The 18,952-nt window shown below is 39.6% G+C and overlaps 2 long non-coding RNA genes across 5 annotated transcripts in view; one reads left to right on the top strand and one right to left on the bottom strand.

The window, feature by feature from the left end:
• Window positions 1–18,952, bottom strand: part of LOC146658613 (uncharacterized) — a 117,617-nt gene that overhangs the window by 53,078 nt on the left and 45,587 nt on the right. For all 4 annotated transcript variants that reach the window (XR_014913728.1, XR_014913731.1, XR_014913729.1 and 1 more), the window contains exon 3: window positions 8,671–8,807. This is a non-coding gene — a long non-coding RNA (uncharacterized LOC146658613). The remainder of the gene's footprint in view (window positions 1–8,670; window positions 8,808–18,952) is intronic.
• LOC146658614 (uncharacterized) lies at window positions 14,806–15,286 on the top strand. Its single transcript, XR_014913686.1, has 2 exons — window positions 14,806–14,877; window positions 15,054–15,286. It is a non-coding gene; the product is annotated as an uncharacterized LOC146658614 (long non-coding RNA).

Below are 18,952 nucleotides of genomic sequence, written 5' to 3'. Positions count from 1 at the left end.
CTCAATTATTTTGTAATTTATTTACTGAATCAAGCAACAGGTTTTCATTTAAAAAATTCCCTGAGTCCAGCCTTTTGACTGGTAGTTTATTTCTTCACACACTCAAAGACAAATGGGCATATCTACACACTTAATCTCTAATCACACAAGCTGCACATGTTTTACAAACAAATATGTCATGCTTTCAGACAGGTAAGGTCATACACAGAGACATGCATTTCTCCTTGAGTCTCAACACCATATGGTCTACTGGCCAGGCATTTGCACTCACAAGCTCTCACCCAGACAAATTAGACCATTATTGTCTCTGACTTCTGGAGAATGTGGCTATGAGGAGAGAAGGAAATAGAGCTGCGATCAAGTGGAGAGATAGAGAAGGAGGGATTTTGTTGCACTTTTTGGTGGTAATGATAATGAAGATGACAGTGGTGCTGAGTTTTAAGAGTACCTCTCAGCACTGGCATTAACAAAGAAAAATCAGAACTCTTAAACATGCAAATTTAGAGCACAAGGCTTCTTTGAGGATGTTGTTTTTGTTGTTTTTGTTTTTTATCATTCTTTGTCATTCAGTATGCAGCACTGTGACTCTATTCATTTCCATTCAGTATTGTTTGAGTCACTGTAGGTGGTGCTCATTGCATTATCTGTTGAGTGAAAAGGACTATAACTGCTCATGCTGTGGTTCCTAGATCTTTATCTCCTGACACAGAGGTGTCATAAAACACCTCTTTGGCTCCAGGTGATTTCAAAAGCAAACCTGCACGTGACATTTACAATTTCAACTGCGAGTAGCAAAATGTATCCATCTGAATCCTGTGTGTTTGTCCCTGTAGGCTTTCTTTTCACAGTGTACCAGTTTTACCTGAAAGGGATCCCCATGAGGTCCAAAACCTCAAGGATAGAATAAGGCCCAAAACCATGACCATTCACTACAAAATGAAAAGCCAGGCAAGACAGAACAACATGGGTAGTCAAGGTAGAGCAGCCAAGTGGGGTAAAAAGCAGCACTGAAGGAAAGGAGAATGGAGCTGAGCATGTGGTCAACACAGCAGGAAACCCAGTGGTCATTTCACCCATGGACACACACATACACACAAACTGGTAGACGTACCGATAAAATAGAAACTGCATAGTCAGCCAAACATAAAGACAAACTGCAAGATAGGTCGAGAGCCAGGTGAACAGATATGAATGCACACGCACACACGCACGCACACATACACACAGACGCATCCACAAAAAACACAGATAGATAAACTGGTCAAGCTGGTCAGACAGGCTGAGTATGCTTTGCCTGCGGGAATGATCAAGGCTAAGCTGAGATGCACAGTGATCAGTCTGTGTATCTCAGGTCATTATGTGCGTAAAAGAAAAACACTGTTTAAAAATTAAAGCATGTTGCTCGTCTTTTTATACACCAAAAAACAGTACCGTTACAAGACAGCTGAGACTTAGAGAACAGCTGAGCAGCTATAGCAGCTAAAGGACTGTTATCTGTGTATCTACGATCATCTGAGCCAGACTATAATAGTGCATTATTACGATGTGGTGTGACAATCCAATCTGATGGCAGCAAAATCTCCCAACCACACTGGGAGGGGAAAGATTGCATGCAAACATTCTCTCTTGCTAAATCAGGCAAAAGGAAATGACGCTTTGCACAATGGTTCTGCTGTATTATTAGCCCCTCAGAGGAAGCTGCAATTGTTGGATCAGACTCCGAGAAAGAGTAAAGTAAGTCTGGGAAAATATCAGCTTCCTGCAATGACTTCAGGCTTTAGCCTGAGCAAGTATTTGCCTCTGCCTTTCTGGCTTTCTCACTGCTTCAAGCACTTTCTTACCCCATTTCTATCCCTCAAACAAAGAGACTATTATTATTATTATTATTATTTATTATTAGTAGTAGTATTATTCCCAAAATTTCTTTTAAGCCTCTGGCACAAGCCTCTACAAGCAACAAGCCTTGGCATATAGCAGCAAAGTGAGAGAGAGAGGGATTGAAAGCATACTTGAACATCTCCTTCAAACTTATTCTGGTTCTCTGGTTGGTAGCCAATCTGTGTATCCCCAGGGCAGCGCACACTATCTATCTGACCTCAGCTGAACTGCCTCAGTAGTCTCAGATAGAAGGGATATGAAAAGCTAACGAGAGCAGTAGAGAGCATGCAGGACGGAACGCAATGACTTCCCTTACAGGGTCCTGGTGGAGATGATAAACCCAAGACCCTTCATTATACAGCTGCAAATAAAATAAACGCAACTCAAGGCTAAACTGAGTCAGTACTTTAAAACCAATAAAACATAAGGCCCGTCTCCTAAGAATTACCTTCCTACACCGCTAAACTGCATTCTCAATTACATTTCAAGGGCGACTTAATTCTTCAGATTTGTGACATTTCATCAATAGTTTCAACCTCATGATATATTGGTTTTGCTGCTTTAGCTGCTCTTCAGTTGAACAATCATACAATAGATGGGGTGGAACTCTTTCACCCTGGTAACCCAGAAAATGAAGGAGGAGCTCCTAAGGTGGTTAATGTGATAAAAGGTTACATTTTAATCATGATCCCTTTCCCTGAAATAAGTAATCAGTTTTAGTGCCCAAATCTAAGCAAATAACAATTCAGAACAAAATAACAATAACAACATAAAATCTAATAAGGGAAATAATAATACAGTTTGCTTGTAGAGACATGGTTGTTGTACAGTATGTTATCCATTTACTGGAACCAGGCAAAAGAAGATTCTGCAAATTGGTTGATTTCAAACACATTTCAGGTCAATACGCTGTTAAAACTATGACTGAAACCGCCATGGTGATATGAAAAATTAATGTTGAACAATTGACTTTTTGGCTGAGAGTCAGAGAAGAAGCTCAATATCACGCACACATGTGAATACTAAATATGAAACCAGACAGCCAGATCAGATCAGACAAGTAAAGCTTCACCTCCTAAGTTTTACTATATTGACACATTATCTCATTTGTTTTATCTCTACTACTTTCTTTTTTCTTTTTTTAAAGCCTATATTAAAGGTTCTGTGGGGGGGGAATAAATATATGGGAAAAATCATAAATACAAATAGGATGACAGTTTCATGCTGATATAAAACTTAAACTGATGAGAACTAGTAAAGGTTTCAAACATGTCAGGGGAAAAGACTGTTGGGCTTCATTCCCATGTCTTCTTCTCACTGTCAGTGGTGATCATACTCATTCAGTAGCAACTTTAGCTCTTGTTTTCCAGATGCGAATGTTAATGATTACCCAGTCTTAAGGCTAAGCTAACCAATGCTAAGCCTGTAGTCTTATATTCAGTAGACAAGCATGAGGGTTCATGACATTTCCCATGTTTTGGTAAGAAAATTAATAGGTGCCTAAACTAACTAGTAATGATTATCAATGATTATTGTAAATGTATAGCTATCATTTGCTCTTGGTATTGCAGACAACTAAGTCATTCCATTTTATCACTGAATAATACATACTTACACCAAGCCATTGCTTTTCCACTATACTTATAACCTTTTTCATCCTTCGATCACCACATATGTGGCATTGGAGCCAGACTTAAAGCCAGTAAAGCACAAAGAAGTTTAATATGTCAAACAACAGAAAGAATGTAATGATAGTAAAGGATCCAAAGGAAAAAGTGTGGAAAAGGAATGGAGTGGAGACGAACAGCTGCTGAAAGAGGTTGGGTGTTGGGCATGAAACGATGGAGGACAGAGGAGAATGGAAGGACAAGTAGAAAGAGGAATAAACTGAAGGAAAAACATGAAAGGAGGAGAAAAAAGAAGGAAAATGTGAGTGGGTGTTCATAAGCATAAGACATAGTGAAGAAAATGATGGAGTTGGCACTAGGGAGCAAAGGTAAAGAATAGGAGTGATGAATGTGGTGGAAGGGTTCAGTAAAGGCCTTGAATCCAATCAAAACACTGTTTTTGATTCTGTTTTTCATTTCACCTAAAATAATGTTTCAATAGTCACTTGCTGAAGTTGCTAAGAACCAACCCTGGTCTTTGAATGGGTACTTGTTTTGAGCAAAACACTTCTCTGTGGCCTCAGCTGAACTGTGCAAGCTCACTGCAGCTGGAGCTTGGGGAACAAGGCATTGTGGGGATTAGCTAATGGTTTTTCACACTGGCAACCCAAGAAGAATGGTTCCTGCTTGTGGCGATGTAGTTGTGTTGCTAGAAATCTATGCTCGAGGTCAGAGCTAAGGATCATGCCTTACATTACAACCTCCAACATGTCTACCACCTAGTAGATACTCTGCTTATATAATCAGTCACACGTTCAGTAACTTGTATATAATGTGCTATTCTAAACGTATTCTTTCTCTAGTTAACTTCTATCCATGTGTCTGCAGTTTCAAAGTAAACTCAGTCAGGTTTCTGGCACCCTGCTTTAGCTCCAGCGCTTCCTACTACTAACTGAGCTTCTCCATGGCCACTTTTCTTTGCTCAGTTCATTTAGTCATTTAGTCACCTTTTTGTGCAACGGCATCTTAACCAGTTCCTCTGATTCTTGTTGCCTGCATTTACAGCTAACTTAGCTGTAACATATGTTGCAGTCCAGATACCTGGAAACACAAATGTCAGATTTGTTTGGTTCCTCGCAAAGTAGAGCCATTCAGGGATCACAATCATTATGCTTTTTGCTGTTGCAGTACATTCATGGATAGAGATTGGACTTTCTGAGTAGGAAATCGAGGTTGAGAGGGCATCCCATAAAAACTTCTGACTAATTCAAGAATGCACCAATGGAACAAAACTAAAAAGTGCCAATACCAATGGACACATGAAATCTGCAGCCATTGTAACGGTTTGTCTTTGCTTCAACTGTTTCCTTAAAAAGACTCCAATTTTTTAAAAACTGTTACATTTCATGGTGAAAAGCCTGACTTTCACCAGTTGCTGGTGATTTATGAGTGGAACCCTCCAGAGCCCCACAATGATGCAGTGGGACACTGAAAATGAGGAGAAATATTGGCAGCAACCATCATAAATACATTATACATTAACAGAAAATATTATTACTGAAAGTTCAGCTTGCTACACATTCTCCCATAAAATAAAATATTGATTAGGATTGATATGTAGAGTATGAGTAGTGCAGACAGACTAGGTTTTACAGTTGTGTATGTTCTCAGTGGTAGCTCTGTTTACGAGAAACAAGATGCACTTTCAAAAACAAACTGTGTACACATGCAGTATTCAGTGGTGCACATGGCCACATCGATGCAAGGAGTGAATCGGAATCCCTATGAGATGCTTATTTTTCAGAGGCTGACCAAAAATACTCAGTTAGGTGTGCACACTTCCTGTGAACACAAGCACATGAATAACTTTATTTCAAAAGCGCTCACAAACTTTTTGTGAAGTTTCTCTGAAACAGACAGGCGAAATACACATAAAGCCTTTAACAAATGAATAACAAATCTCGCATGTGTCAAGCCCTTCACAGACTCATACATATATGCATAAAGATTCTCACATGCACACACGTGCAGTGCGGCTGCTTGCCTCCCACATGCACTGCTTGTGACGCATTGGAAAAGTCATTAGACCTGCACTTCCTCTCTAAACAGAAGAGAAGGAAGAAAAAGACTGTCTTACATGAAACACACAGGAAATGTGTGGGTGACTGCTTGTATGTGTATGTGTATGTGTATGTGTCTGTTTCTGTGTGCGTGCGTGCATGGATGCGTGCATGTATACGCAATTGTATATTTCTATGTGCATGCACGTATCTGGAGATCTAAGGTCCCACCCTAAGGGCTGGTGACCGAGGTCTTGTAATAGCTTGCTTTGATTGTTTCACTGACTAGACTACAGCTACAATTACAGACAATTAAGACACTCAGCCAGTGATTGGCTTGCTCAGCAGGCTAAGCTGCACACCGTAATCTTGTGGATTCAGCATTTGTCCAAAGCTTATCCCCCTATTTTCAGATTTGGACTTGAATAAAACCAAGTACCCACTTAAGTTAGGATTACTCGCTCCGAGCATTATTTAGCACATCAAAAAGCCGTCTGCAAAGGCATCTCTGATTAAATACACAATAATGGCAGATATTTCTACGTTTTTTCATCATACTTAATGTGTAAGTCAATATAATCTCTCAACTGTGGATACTGTAGTTACACAAGTTTCATTTCTCTCTACAAAAAAGGTAAAAACAGTCAGAGCTTCTGCTTTTCAATGGAATTTTTGGCACTAATGTTGTAACTTATCACTTGACATATGGGGTGTGTGTGTTTCTCGTTTTGTCTTCCTATGTAGGAGCTGTGACTTTGCATAACGTCAAAACCAGCACTTCCATGCGGGGAGGGGGCATATTCATATTCACCGCAGTAAATACGAATGTGCATGTGTATGTTGAGTACGTGTTTAATGCTATATGTGTTAGCAAGGGTAACTGAAGCGAGTGATCTACAGAAGCATTGTGATAAAATAAATTGTACAACAGGGATGCTGTGTTGGTACTCAAAGAAATCCAAAACAACCAGGACAGGAAGAAAGACAAAAAATGAAGGAGGCAGACGGTGAATCCTGGGGTTTGGACATCTGGAGAAGTGTCAGGAAGCTCAGTCACTTCATCACTGAAGGTGTAATATTTATCTATGTGCACTAGAGCATGTCAGCCTACACACACACATGCATACAGTGTACCAAAAACAGCACAGACAGGTGAAGGACAGCTTTTCTGACTGACACAGGGACACATATTCCCCTTCACACAGACACACACACACAAACCAGTGATTAGTTTGGACACTCGCTGCTTATCGCTACAGTGAACATCTGTTACCTCAGCAGGATTTTAAAAAATGCATTTTTGTGTGCGTACACATACAGACATTAACTTTTCCCACAATATTTAATTTTCTACCACTCTCTTTCTCTATCCCCACAAAAATACACACACGTCTACATTAGATGTACTGCTTCCATGCCCTACTTGTTTGGTACTTACTGTTAGAGTTACTAATTTCTGACACTGACTAAAGGTATCCGTTCAAGGACCAAAAAGCTGTTTCCAAACAGTAAACATGTAGTTGCATAATTCTGGGGGGGTTTTGGTTTGTTTTTTTTCTCTTTTCTGCAAGTGAGCTCTGGGTGTCAGCCTTCTTGGGGCCTTTGTTCTTCCCGTGCCTGGTGCTTTTCTAACTGGGTGCTCTCCTTTCCTCTCACCATCTGGAGGCATGCATGTTAGCTGAGCATAGGTGCAGATGTGAGATAAGCTTTGACAAGTCGGTCAGTATAAGTAGAAAAATGCTATGCTATGTACTAATATGCAAAGGTACAACGTTAGCACTCAAACGTCCTAGCTGGCTGGAGAAAATCACAGTCTTATGCAATCATAAACATTTTAACAACATAGTTTTGTTATGTTTGTTTTAATGGGAACCAGGCTGAATGTCAGTTAAATCTGGATCAGAAGTCTTAGTCATTCAACGTCAAGCCTCACCTGGAGAGACCGCAGGAAAAACATTGCCCTGCAAGTACAATAGGTCCATTTATTTTTCTGAGTGTACTGATTCTTAATGCAATTATAAACAGCGTTATGGTGGATGAACTGAGGAACACCTGTTCTTTAAGATTCCCAGGGGTATAAATTTCTTTACTGCTAAAGGCAAACACACTGTCAGGTGCTGTTTGTTATCATGTGAAATAGAAGCTCTGTGTGTGGGAGATTCACTATTCCACACAGAGAGGGGAATCCCCCAACACAGCAGACATTAAAAACAGGTGCTATTAACCCTTATCTGCAACTTTTGAGCTTCAGGGTGAATATTTAGTATTTCACTTTTCAAAAGGGACTCTTTTTAGTTCCAAAACTGTAATGCCGAAAACTCGTTTTGAGCATAATGTTTGGGTGTCCAGCTGGTATCAGTTTATTACCTTTAGTCAGTACAAAAAACAACTATCACAAGCATCACTGTGAGCATCAAATCCTTGTAAAAAGATATTTTTAACTAGATGCCATCCTGAAACTGATACACTGTTCAAACAGGATACTGTTAACTCAGTATTGGTGCATAATGTCAAAGTGCAAACCAATGTGAGAAAATTTAAAAAGGTGATCAACATTTAGGAAGTTTTGATGGTTAGCCACTTCAGACTTCTCTCTATCTGTGGCAAATGTTCCGTTCTAGTTGCTTTCGCAGTCGAACTTGTCTTGATAACACGAATAGATTTCCTGCTTCTAACTGTAAACAACCCACACACAAGTGGTGGGATCTTAACATTTTGCACTTTGCGACAGCTGTTGCAACCAAAATGTCAGTGTTGACTGCACATAACGTGCTACCCGGTGAAGGGGAACCAAAAAAATTATCCACTTTTAGCATGCTGTCAGTTGGTTGAATATTTACATCTTGCTGTTCTGTAGCTTGCACCACTTTAAAAATTGCTTACCCCTCCATTTCTAAGATTGAGGTTTCAAAAAAAATGTATTTCATATTTAATTCACTCATGCTCATGATAATCATCTCTCCAAAACACTGCCAAATTAGATGTGAATTGATATTTTTTGCATGTTTTAATGCACACAATATTATCATCTAATTACATCACAAATACAGGAGACAGAGTTGTTCTAACCTAAGAGGTTATTAGTGTATATTGCCAGTAAAAAGCACATTAGCATAGTGACTTACCTTGGCAAGCCAATTCCCCTGTACATTCTCACTGTAGAGGTCTGGAGTCAGTGAGGATTCTTCCAGTGTTAATTAAACCGTCTGTCTTGGAGAGAATTAAGGTCGTGATCTCCCAGACCTCACCACTCCCACACTCCCTGAGAAGAAAAGAAAGAAGAAAAAGGGACTTAATGAAGGAATAAAAGGATGAAATGGCTTAATGAACCGCCTAACGAGGCCTGTGGCCGTTTAATAAGGGCTTATTAAAGCTTAATTAGAGAAATAATCAAGCTTGTTTGGAGTATTTCAGTGTTGACTTGTGGCTGATTGTGTTTTCATAGCAACTGGATAAACAAGGAAGAGTTAATACTCCATAGGAAAGAAGACATGTCCAACTGTGTGTCTGTCTGCGTACATGTGTTGTAGGGGATTTCAACAATAATTAGGTGACGACTTGAAGATCCTTCCAGTCACACGGAGGACTCACGCTCATCATTCGGTCACATGCTGAAATCGTACTGACATCCAATTCAAACACTGTGGCATCCTGAACATGGGCATAAGCAGCCAGCGTGTTTACTCCATGCCTGTTAAAAGTAGCACTATCAGCAGCTTAGTCATGTGTACTTTGATATCCTGGTGTAAAAGCCTGAGCTTTTGCATGCAACCTGAATTCCTGTACTTTTTTCCTTATTATAAAGCAACTCACTGACTAATTATAGAGTTGTTCCTATTGTAAAATGATGCTACGGATTCTGATTAAATATTTGCGAATGAGCCACTGAGTTTGTCCAGTATAAACCCAATGACTCATCAGGCAGAGTCACTCACTTACTGACTTAAAAACAGCACACCATATTTTCTCTACAGATGTTAGCGTGACTCACTTGAGTCAGACACTAAGTTACATTGTGCCTGAGGAAAGATCTGAAGAGAATGCAAAGTATACAGGACACTTGAGACGTCAGCTTTTCATTATTCATTCAGTGATGCCATCACTTCTTTGAGGAGTTAGAAAGGCTCAGCATGTGATGTATCCTTCTTGTATGTGCCCGCGAAACTCTAACGGCACTGGTTCTCCACTCTGGTTCTCCAGTTACTGATTCATTAAGTGATTCAGCTTTGTTAGACCCTTTTATGGACTTTGCAATATTCAGTGACCTCAACAATTAAAGGTGTTACTCATCCTTCTTCCTGAGCAGGTGAGAACCCCAGACAAGCCAGCTAAACAACACTGCATCATGAGCAACACAGCTTGTTTGTTCATGCAAATGAATTCAAATATTCATGTAGAACCCCATGAATCCCTAAATAGGACAGAGGGACGTACTATAGCAAGTCAGAGGATGTAAATGCCACATTTTGTCTTGATTTGATTTTGTATGCTATGGGGTGCTAATAGAGCTGGGCGATAGAACGATAACGATATGTATCGCGATATAACTTTTACTCGATAGAGAAATTAAGCTATCGCGATAGACCTCGCCGCTCTTGTCCTCTTAAAAAAAAAAAAAAAAAAAAAAAAAAGGTCAGCCAATCCAAATTAAGTAGCGCAGAGCCGAACCAATCACAGCCGCAGCGTCACGTCGCATGACTTGTTACGTACAGCACAAGTGCCAAGCCGCACGTGTGTTTGTTTGGGAAGCAGCCAGCACGTAATGGAGGAAATCAGTGTGCCGACTAGAAAAATCAACCGAAGAGAAAACAGATGATGGTTCCAATGCCGGAGAGATTGTCGAACGGAAGAGCCATAGAAGTTCCGTAGTGTGAAGGTATTTCGGCTATTTCAAGTCTGACAAAAAACAGAGTAGCGTGCACTGTAAATTGTGCCGAAAGCAAGTCTGGAAATACAATAAACTGGTGCGTGCGTCACACTGTGCGCCACGTTATTGTTTCGGTGAAATGAATTTCTATAATACTGTTAATTCTACTCTGCAGTGTTTAAATGCTTACATATACACACAGTTACTGTCCGTCCACACATACGACTCGGTTCTGCTTCTATGCCCCAGCTTTGTTTACTTTTTCCCACCGAGGCTTCTAGACTTCTGATTGGCCAACATTTCTGCGCGGTTAGGAATCTAGCGCCACCTGCTGCTTTGGCATGTTCATAGCAGCGTTTTCCTTCATTTCTGCCTTTATGTGTGGACGGGATTATTTTTTAAAACGAAAGCGGAAAATCTCCGTTTTCAAAAATACCCGTGTACGTGTGGACGTAGCCTCAGTCTCTGACTGGAAGCGCTAATTCGTCATTCGGCTTTTGTCAGACTAAAGTAACTGTTAAAACTGTTTGAAAAGCTCAGCTATACAACAAGGAGAGATTGAGAATTTCCTTTTAGTTCTCAGTTTATTTGATATTGACAAAAGTTAGTCAGTTTTGTCTGTTCTTCTGTAAAACAAACTAAGATTTATTTTTAGAATTAATATTTTGTTTCTAAGTGGAATTGACAATTTAGTAGTCTGTTTCGTTTGTTCTATTTTGAAACTTAAACGCTTTAGCGGCTGCCTTTTGTGTAGTTTGCAATATTTGCCTTTATTTATCTGAAAAAGTCTCATGTTCCTTAAGTACATCTACCCTGTTGAACTTATTATGGGAAATAAATATTTAAATAAAAACAAGCTGCTGATTATTTCACATTTTACTTGTGAGCAACGGCACATTTAAATCTTACAAATATAGTTATTTGGCTTATATCGTGATAGATATCGTTATCGCCTGAAATGAAAAAAACATATCGTGATATGAAAAAATCTCATATCGCCCAGCTCTAGGTGCTAACCTTTAACATCATAACTGCTCATATACAGAATAAATACCAAATAAATGAACTTTGACTTCATCAGCAGTTCCTTGTAATTACTATTGTTGCTTTTAAATTATTCCAAACACTAACAGTAAAGGTACCAGGTTAGACCGCCATTATATAAATATATATAAAATCTTGGTGTAGAGTGGGCATGCTTTCTCAGCCAGTTTAGTAAACTGAGTGCTTTTTCCCAAAGGCAGCATCCAGTGGACCCCCCACCCCCATGAAGAAAAGGGTAGAAAAGAGCAAATTAGATTAATTAGCTATTAGATTACAGTGTAAAAAAAATGGTTCTTTACTTTGTATTTATGCATTTTAACAGCTTTATATGAAAACTTTTTTATCTAAAACACATTTTATCTACATTTCTATGTCATATTTGATCAGTAAACATAAACAAGATAAACAGTATTTACTTTGGCAGTTGTTGTGATTGGCATTATATAAATGAAATTGAATTTTACTCAACTGAATTGAAATGTTGCATATAACTATACCTTTCAGCAAGATTACTACATTGCCTTTCTGTCAGTTTTCTGTGAAAACACAAAACTTTGCAATAGAGAGCTTGTATGTCCCTCAAGCCCTTACTGCATCTTTGATGAACGCCTGCTGACAAGTTTTCAAGTTTCTAACCTTGGGCTGGCCGCTATGGTTGTAAATTTTCAGATGCTTTTGACCTCATATTTATTTCCTTTCATACCAGTTTGAAGTTTACAGCTGAGCTTTCACTGTCTAGGAATTATGTCATTTAGCCTGGGGTTAGACTGAAGACATATTCTTGAGGGTTATTAAGCGATCTTGGACATTACAGAGTAGATACCCTTGGAACACTGCACAGAGATGTGTGACAGCATTTCATGAAGAACCGCTGAACCCTCGCAGTTGCAGTTCACGGGCTGTGTCTCTGACAAGTCTGCTAAAATAAAAAACCCTGCGCTCATTTCCAGAACGCCAAACAGCTGATGATTCCGGCAGAAGGGCCAACGATTTCCACTGCTCACATATTTTTTCCCCCTCCAATTCTAGACATATGTCAATTTTATGTCAGAGGATTAGAGATGCCAGTTATTGTTCTGCAGCATGTGAATGATGTCAACTTTCCCACAGGGCCTTTTCTTTGAGATGTAGACAGCAAAGCAGCTGACAATTCCTGCAAAGATGCCAACACACCACATCATTTACACAGCTAGCTCTTCAGTTCTGTCAGTTCTTCGCTGAAGAATTATTGGGAGGTTAAAGATGATGTCATCTTTCCAGCAGGGCTTTAAATCTCAGAGTTTATTATGCTACTGCACTGAGCTTTGGGAGCTGATAATGATGACAGCGGTGAGGCAGATGATATTGCTGGTCAGTGCAGTGGTCATGGTGGTAATGACAATGGTGATGTAAGCTTCCCCAAAGCCCCCCCCCCCTTTTTTTAGTTTAATAGCATGAGCAGCTCACCACTTTTCTTTAAAGAAGCAGTGGCCAGATGACTTTAGCTGACTTCACCCCTTAATCAGTCGACTACGCCAGATAGTATCAGTATCAGTAGATCAGAAGAAAAAAAAACACTTACAATGTTACATCATCATGTGGTGTCTAACCTAAAGAATGTTTAACAGAATTTTAGAACGTTAATGCAAGATTTTACACACTAAGCCAAAACATGCCTGTTAAAGTAAGAGAAATATCAGATTTAAGTGTCTATGCTTTTAATGCTGCAAGAACACTTTCAGCTGACAGTTAATATGTTGGAAGAAACCTTCACAATTATTAGGATGAGTTTGTGTCTTTGCCAAAGTTCTGCTAAACAGAGCCCACAACCTTTGGAGAAGTCTGAAATGCAGGCTCAACTGCTGAGAAGGCAGTTCAGCGTCTTTTGCCCTATTCAGAATTGATGAGACATTGTGTGCTCACACTTTGTATTTATTGTCGAAACCAATTACTTTAACATGCTCATGTTTCTATGGTAATGCCAGTGAATTATAGCATATCACGACCCTGTTCCCAGAAAAAAAAACTGCAGGCATCATCATTGTTTCCATTGTTTTCAGTCTTTCTTAGCATTCACTCATTTCCAAAGATTCCCTGCGATTTTCCAGTTCCACCCTTCTCTCTTACTGCAAAACTATAAATTATGTCACTGGGTTTCATGCTAATTATGGCTAAACTGACAGCACATGCAGAGTTAAAACATTTTAAGATCAAACTCCCGACTATGTTGGAGCTTTAACCCTAGAACACTATCGCCGGGTGATTTTCACCCGAGCAAATGTATTTACATAATTTTCAATATGTTGCGTTTGTCTGAGTGTGGTGGGTCTCTGGGTAGCTTCAGCATTGTCTTTGACGTCTTTGAAGGCGTGGGTGTTTCCCTACCCCAAATCCCGCTTTTTCCTACAGGCATGTGTTCGGGTGAATTTCACCCGGCAATAGTGATAGAGGGTAAAGTAGGTTTTGGGTGGATTTCACCCGGTGATAGTGTTAGTGTATAAAATCAGGTGATCTTGCCGCATTTCAAGGGTGACAACATTCAGGCTCACCATATTTACTGTCCCTCTTCAACTACAGCTGTCACCCTGTTGCAGGTTTAGTGTCTTTGGCATCTCAGCTAGTGAGTAACACAGAGGTAAGGTTTGTTTAACTTGGCAATTGTTAGCTGATTAGATTTCTTTTTCTTTTCTTTTTTTTTTAAATCTAAAAGCTATGTTATGTAGCTAGCTGTGGCATGACCTTAGTGGGAACAATAAAAGCAAACAAAAGGCAGATCCCACAAGTGATGAAAGTTAAAGAAAATCACGCGCCAGGCTCCAGTGCATTTCTCTTTACCAAAGAACTAACCTTGGTGTCCTTCCTCCCTGACAAAGCTTCAAAAAAGAAGGTTGTACTGCTCCTGTCATCCATCCATACACAACCAAGCATAGGACCCACTCGTAGGCCCGAAGTGATTGAATTTTACAACAAAACAAAGGGAGGTGTCGATACTTTTGACCAGATGTGCGCTCACTATGGTTGTGGAAGAAAAACCAAGAGATGGCCCCTTTGCGTGTTCTATGGCATGATCAATGATGATGTGATAAACTCATTGATCATTCACAATGAGAATGCAATGAAGAGAGGTGAAAACCAAATGCAGAGGAGGCCTTATATGCAGGCTTTGGCATTGGCACTCATCAAACCATGGGCAGAGCAGAGGCTCCCCTCTTCAAATCTGTCACGTCAACTCAGAGTCCTGATCTGTAGCGTGCTCGACATCCCTACCCCTGGCACTCTTGAAGGTGAGGCACGACCAGTGGCAGCAGAAAGCAGTGGTCCCTTAGTGAGGTGTGCCCCACAGGCTTGGACAGGAAGACGCAATACAGGTGCCATGTCTGCCGTCGACCGGTGTGTCCACGCCATTACTACCCTGTGTGTACTGACTGCATGTAAGGAATAGGTAAGTAAGAGTGGTCCTGGAATTTGCATGTTATCCTTATTTAGTGCAGTGGTTATGAATAAATATCAACAAGTGGTGATTTCCAAGGGAATTCATATGGTAAAAACAAATATTTTAGTCAACTAGTCATTTTTACCCACTCAAAAAATGCCATTTTTTGTTTCTCTCTCCTGCAGCTGTTCGCGTGTCAAGGAGACTGTGCCTTCACCAGGGAAGACTCAAATATCCCAGGAATGGGTGGACCAAAGACCAAGTTTCCAGCATCATTATATTTTTGTTTAGGATTTGTTTTGTTCTCCAACTGCTAATTTTCCAGAAATTTTGGAGCATTTTTTAGGGTCCCCCCATGAAACTTTTTTTCCATTTTGTTAGATATGGCACAGCTGAAAATAAAAGAAAACCCCTCTAATTTGTCATGTGTTGTCATATATTTTATATATTTTGATGACAAGTACTTTTTGTTGGGTATATTATATTGGGTAAAAATCACCCGGCGTTAGTGATGGTGTTACTATTTTTAGCGATAGTGTTCTAGGGTTAAAAGGTGAAAAAAATATTGCAAATGCTTCATTTTATAGCCCACATTGTGTTTTACTTATTATAAAGGATGCTTTGATAACCTTTTAAAGCTTTGAGATTCAAAGTTCTTTCTGGAAGTTCCATAAACTGTACGCTGTGCACTTTTGCACCTTTTCCAAATTGTGCAAAATCTAAAGCTCTCCTCCGACCCTTAATTGGCATCTGCCTCTTTATCTGTTTACATTAGTTTCAGTTGTTTTCAGCAGTCTCTGCCATGGCCTTCTTTCCTCCCAGTTACACCCTTGTGTGTTAAAAATATCGCTAGTTTTAGGGGATGATGTCATTCTCTCAGCGGGGCTTTCCCACATTCAGCTGATAACACATGTGGTGGAGAACTGTTAAAACACATGGGTGTGTTACAGTTCTAAACTCCTAACCCATATCACTCTTCCATGAGAAACAGACCAAGGAGGGTATTTGGCAAGGAAAATGGTGCTCTTTTTCCCCTGACAGCAACGAGCAGCTTTAAAGCTCATCTAGATTGTGATTACGTTTGCTGAATACAATAACCAAGGCCATGTTGTTGCAGGCAGGCCACAGCTGTGATGTACTCCATAAAAAAATCCCAAAAACACTTCATGCTGTGGTCGTTCGTTTCACCTTGCTGATTTAAAGAAACTACAACTTCTGCTTGAACAGCGCAGCGTTTCCACATATTGTGATGCCTGAGCATTGACATCAGTCCAGGTTGTGACTGGATTGTTAATCTGCATTGCTGTAAAAAGAAAAAAAAGAACCACTGCTCCAACAAAAACCTATCAAAAGATTATATGCTTTCACTCAGATAATCTACACTTTAAGCCAGGGTACTTATAGAAAACTATATTACTTAAGTTTTGATGCATCCTCAATCATCCAGGTAAGGAAATTCCACAAAGTTGATTCTGTTCATCTGGATGCAGTGTTTTTAGAGGAAGTCACTTGATGAATGGAAAACACTGCATCCAGATGAAAAGAATCAACTGTTTGGTATATTACTTATGGACTAGTTATTGAAGCCCTTTGGTGACTGGGATGGCTCCAGTCCACCCGTGACCCTAAACTGGAGGAGCAAAAAAAATGGACGGATGGATGGATACTTATAGAAGAGTATAGAACATCTTAATATATGAATGATTTTATGACAGGGTCTGTCTCATCAAACACGTCTTATGTGGTTTTGCTGCACACAAGGCTCATCCACCTATAGAAATAAGCAAGCTGTAATGGAAAGTCCTGCAGTATACTGGGTGAAGTAGAAAGACTGAAGCAAACTGAAGTCCCTTTGGGGCACTCTGGATAAACTCAGCTCACATGGAACCTCAAGAGGAAATTGGACTTGTTTATGAAGGAAATTACATCATTGGGATTGGTTCAGACAATGACTTCATGCTGACAAGATAATGGCCAAGGGAGAGAGAGAGAGAGAGAGAAAGAGAGAGAACAGGGTTGGTTGCAGAAGTAATGTGTACATGTGAAAGGTTAATGAGTTCGACGTAGTTATTTAAAGGCACAAAATGAACTGCTCCACTGCCACAACTGTTAAATAGTGGCTCATAAATACCGGGTGATTATAATTTGGTAATGTTGCATTGCTTGTTTTTTCCTTATGCTATCATTAGCTCTAATGTTGGACAAATATTTTAAGCAGCAATTTAGAGCAAGCTCTTGCACACAATAAGTGAACAGTAGTTTCCTTGTGTTTTCAGTGCACTAATACATTATTTCTGCTTCTACATTGTGGTTTTGTCATGTCAGTATAGTAAGTATTGGTTTATGGAAAGATCTATTTTCGCTTCAATATATACACTTGATTTTATGTTACTGAACGTAATATAAAATAATAAATGAAGTAATCACCTTTTTGAAAAAGGAAACAAAGCTGAAGAATCCAATGATCTACCACTACTTCTACTTGAGACATTGCTGTATATAACCTCTTTTTTTCTCATGTGCTTCCATCTATCACCACTGGAGAGCTTTGTCCTACATGTAAACATTGGCATGAACAATACTGCTATCATACAAGGTAGCTAGAGACTGCTGAATAAGGCCCAAGTCACCCCAGCCCAGAGACCACTCAGCAACCACCTGGCTATCACGGGAAAAAGGCAAATTCCCCAATGGCTGGTTACTAGCTAAGTACAATAAGAGCTCGGGATACTTGCTGGGGATACTTCTTTGTGATAGCTTTGGTTGCTAGCAGACTGCTGCAGTCGCCTGTAGTTTGCATGGAATACACCGACTTATCTGCTAGCACATGCCAACATCTAGTGTTGTACTACTGTAAAAAGTGCAAAGTAAAAAGCAATGGAGATTGTTAGCCTTCAAAGTAAAAGTTGTGTGCATTGTGTGACAGAGTTCTAATAAAGGGTAACTATGGCTATCTTTTAGTGAAAGAAATGGAACATAACAAAAATGCCAAATTGTCTCTTTAAACATTGATTTTACAAACATAAATCTGGCAAGATGTAAAGGTCTATTAGCACTACATGATACTGTATAAGCTCCTTGTGTGAAATTATTAGATCTGATGATATAAGTAGACTGAATTGAGATAATGAGTTCAAGTACCTGGAAGATGAAAACATATAATTATCTCATGTTGGGATTTGAATAAGGTCTTGGAAGAAATGCTTACCGAATGTCTGTGTAAAACATTTAATTTTCTTGGACACCCTCAACTTTTCGGGGATTTAGATAAACAAGGTCTCTGGTAAGTATAAAATATTAAAAGATAAGCAACCTATTTCTGCTACTGTATTGTGAAGTTTTTTTTCTTTCTTTCTTTTTAATGTTGCTGTTCCAAGACTATTCAGTTACACAAGGGACCATAACAACTTTCCAAAACAACATTCAGTTGCTCTGCACTTTCTGTAAACTGCTCTGTGACGACCTCTAATTGTCCCGGGGATTGGGACAGTGTGATTGAAAATAAAAATCCTTCACATAACAAAAAAAAAAAAAAAATACCAGAGGGGTTTTAGAGGAGCTCTTGGACCTCCCAAGAGCAGAGCTGGACGAAAGCCCAATAACAAAGCTTACTGCTGGGTTAGGGATCTTAGAATATGCCCTGGATTATGGAGCCAGAGAGCCAGAACATGCCCGGGGACAGTGGTGGAAAACTAATACTGATTTTGGCTAAGGAGGGTTACTGAATTTTATCAGAGTCCATTTGTGTAGTTTGTTATGATAATGACAGTATTCTTGGCATAAAAACAACGCATTTTAATGGGGCAAGTTTCTCTACTAGAGGTAGATGTTTTCCTCACATTAGTACTTATCACACCTTCCCCCAAGCCACCACCTAGAGCAAATCACGATAGAAGAATAACTCTAAAATCCTAAAGTGCTAATGATTATATGCAGACTGCAGAAACAGACTGTACCAAAGATGTGTATGAGCAAATCAGTCTACCCAGCTAGACTGTTGGCAAGCGGCACAAGAGGAAAGAAAGGGCTTACCCATAACTCACATAAAACCAGACACAAACTCCTGAAAAGACCCCATCAGCTG

This window comes from Rhamphochromis longiceps, linkage group LG11 (assembly GCF_057381845.1).
Source record: "Rhamphochromis longiceps isolate RC_006_pf linkage group LG11, R_longiceps_female_GT1.1, whole genome shotgun sequence".
In the NCBI taxonomy this organism is placed as follows: domain Eukaryota; kingdom Metazoa; phylum Chordata; class Actinopteri; order Cichliformes; family Cichlidae; genus Rhamphochromis; species Rhamphochromis longiceps.
This window is presented reverse-complemented; position numbering and strand designations above follow the sequence as displayed.